Source organism: Danio rerio, chromosome 5, assembly GCF_052040795.2.
Source record: "Danio rerio strain M-AB ecotype USA chromosome 5, GRCz13ab, whole genome shotgun sequence".
Lineage (NCBI taxonomy): Eukaryota > Metazoa > Chordata > Actinopteri > Cypriniformes > Danionidae > Danio > Danio rerio.
In genome coordinates, this window is record NC_141025.1 from 74,327,501 (window position 1) to 74,331,410 (window position 3,910).

Sequence of the window (3,910 nt, forward strand, 5' to 3'; positions counted from 1 at the left end):
CTTCATCTCAGTGTGGATGAGCAAAAACGGAGACATCTGAAAACGGAGATGGGTCTGCTGAGATTTGCTACCTGATTGGGGGTTTTGTGTCATTGTGTATCCTTCCCTTATTCGTCAAGTCCTTATCACATGACTATAACACATGGCTTTAACGCTACCGGAAGACAGTACTGTAAACAACAACATGGACACAGAAATGGGAGCGTTGTTTGCACTATTGTCTGTCTTAGGCACCTTTGTGCAGTTATTACTTTGTTACGAGACAACTCGACCTCGTCGTCTCTCCACAAAAATACAAATATATATATATATATATATATATATATATATATATATATATATATATATATATATATATATATATATATATATATATATATATATATATATGTGTGTATATATATGTATGTATGTATATATGTATGTATGTATATATATATATACATATATATATATATATATATATATATATATATATATATATCATCACAATGGAATTTATATATATATATATATATATATATATATATATATATATATATATATATATATATATATATATATATATATATATTTATTAGTGAAGCTTGCAATCATTACAGAATAACCAAAAAAAAAATTCACAGATTTTTTAAATAACTTTTAATAATTGCAAAAAGAGACTGAAAGAGCAAAAGGAAGAGCCTCATCTGGAAGGGGAACAACTGACTCTGACCAAACTGCAGCAAACCAAGGCCAGACTTAAGATCCGCCTCCTAAATGCTACGCTCAGACAAGCTGGTCTCTCCACATCAGATGAGGAAGTCTGAAATTATTGTAAAGTTTTAGACATTAAGTCTAATATTTTAATTTAATACATCTATAATTGAAACTTGTTATAAATATCCTCAATGTACAGTGTTTGTGTTGTACGTCTCAGATTAGTGGACTGCGGGAAGAGGATGGGGAGGGGTTTTTCTTGTTTTTTTAAATATATGTGTTTTCATTTTCAAGTTATATTGACCCCACACTGGCTATTCTACTTGGAGCTCTTTACATATCTATAGTTGTATATTGTGATTTCCTATCCTGTTTGAGCACTGGTTATCCAGTGATCCTGAAAAGTTCCCATCAGAATCAGATTGATCCAATCCGATGTTGATTTGAAAAACTGGCTCAGAAAGTAAGTTGGATTATGAGATCACGGATCGCAAAACAATTTTATCCAGATTAAACCTTTTGAAAAAAACGGTCCCAGGTTTTTATGCTGGAACATTTCCTGACAAATAAATCATTTTACTGTTTATTGCTCCATTAAAACAAATTCAGTCTAATTCTGTGCTTCATCTGACTGCCTTTCATAGACTTATTAACATCCTTTATTAACATCTTACATAAAACCAGCACCATGCCAAACCTTTACTCTCCTTCCTTCATTCATTCTCTCACAACTCAACAATAAAACTTTAATGTTCACCCAACTTTTGAGCAAACCAATTTTCTATTTATGGTTTTAAATCCTGACTCCTAGATCCAGGTTTATGACAAAAACTAAAATTTGCTTAGAAGTCGGAGCTAAAGTTGCTCACCAAATGCTGAAAGTGTACTTCAAACACACAGGAAAAAGTGCCAAGGACTAAGAGATTACGAAGTTTATTACAGTCGAGGAGCAGTGAGTGAACCCGTGCCCTATGTGTGTTTTGGAGCATGATCCTTGTCATTAAATATGGAGATCTACTGTGAAATGCATATTTTCCCTTTCGTGTTGATCTTTCTAATGCAACGCACTGTCAACACAGCTGTTCCCCAGAGTTATGCTTCTGCTCTTATTATGATATACTGCTATTATCATGCACGCAGTAAATGACAACAACACAATACTATGGCCCAAAAACACTACATGATGAAGATGATGATGGTGATGATGATGATAGAAACTACAAACTAGGGTGCTAATAATTACAAAATTATAATATAAAAAACTGTCAATTTTAAGCATTTGTTAACTTACCCTTTCATGAAACTTTTGTGCAATGATTTAGTCAATCTAAGACCGTAAATCGTAATATAGATAAGTTAAGTTTACATTTTTGTAATATTACACTTTTTCCATTAAAAAAGTACACTTAAGCATGATTTTAAGAATATTTTTATGCTGATAAAATGATGATTATAATAATAATAATTAAAACTAATTATAATTAAAAATAACAACTTACTTAAATTGTGTGGAACTGCATTTTTACAGAATAATAATAATAATAATAATAATAATAATAATAATAATTTACTCAAAAAATGTGTGGAACCGCATTTTTACAGTGTAATAATAATAATAATAATAATAATAATAATAATAATAATAACAACAATAATAATAATAAAACTAATAATAATATAATAAATTATAGTGTAATAATAATAATAATAATAATAATTTACTCAATTGTGTACAACTGCCTTTTTACAGTGTAATAATAATAATAATATAAACAATAATAATAATAAAAACTAATAATAATATAATAAATTACAGTGTAATAATAATAATAATAATAATCATAATTTACTCAATTGTGTGGAACTGCCTTTTAACAGTGTAATAATAATAATAATAATAATAATAATAATAATAATAACAACAACAATAATAATAAAAACTAATAATAATATAATAAATTACAGTGTAATAATAATAATAATAATAATAATTTACTCAATTGTGTGGAACTGTATTTTTACAGTGTAATAATAATAATAATAATAATAATAATAATAATAATAATAATTTACTCAATTGTGTGGAACTGTATTTTTACAGTGTAATAATAATAATAATAATAATAATAATAATAATTTACTCAATTGTGTGGAACTGTATTTTTACAGTGTAATAATAATAATAATAATAATAATAATTTACTCAGTTGTGTGGAACTGCCTTTTTACAGTGTACTAATAATAATAATAATAATAATAATAATAATAATAATAATAATAATAATAACAACAAAAATAATAATAAAAATTAATAATAATATAATAAATTACAGTGTAATAATAATAATAATAATAATAATTTACTCAGTTGTGTGGAACTGCCTTTTTACAGTGTAAAAATAATAATAATAATAATAATAATAATAACAACAACAACAAAAATAATAATAAAAACTAATAATAATATAATAAATTACAGTGTAATAATAATAATAATTTACTCAATTGTGTGGAACTGCATTTTTACAGTGTAATAATAATAATAACGAATAATAATAATAATAATAATAATAATAATATGTTAATAATAAACATTTTGGAGAAGCAAACTAGAAAAACAAATGTGGCGCAATCATAAAGTCAAGTTTGTATACATTAAAGCTAGAACTTATATTTTCCTTGGCATTGTTTGTTTAATTCTGTGTAATTCAGTGAGCAGCAGAGTTGTAAAATGAAATAAAATCTTCTTCACTTTCTGATGCTTGTTTTTATATTGTTTTGTAGTTTTAAACTTGCTATTTTATGGCATTTAAGTATGAAGAAATCTCCTGTCACTGTGTTGTTTGACATCGTTTTAAGTAAAGCATATCGTGACCTTCACAGACCTCTGAGCATTGCTGCAAGTGTTATGAATGTGACTGGTTGATGACTACATGACGCGTGTGACTTTGAGTGTATGTGGTGCATTAGAGGACAACCATATAAATGAAAAGATTTATAAAACACACCAGAAGGTGATTGTAAATGAAGCACATTGCTTTTTTATTAATTTATATAATTGTTTTATTTTTACATTTTTAATAGGTTTATTTTTAATAGATGTTGTATATAAAGTGGGCAGCATGATGTCTAAGCGGTTAGCAAAAGTTGCCATTATGTAAAATTGCAAAATGCAAACATTATGCACCCGAGGCACATATTTCTCGGTTCT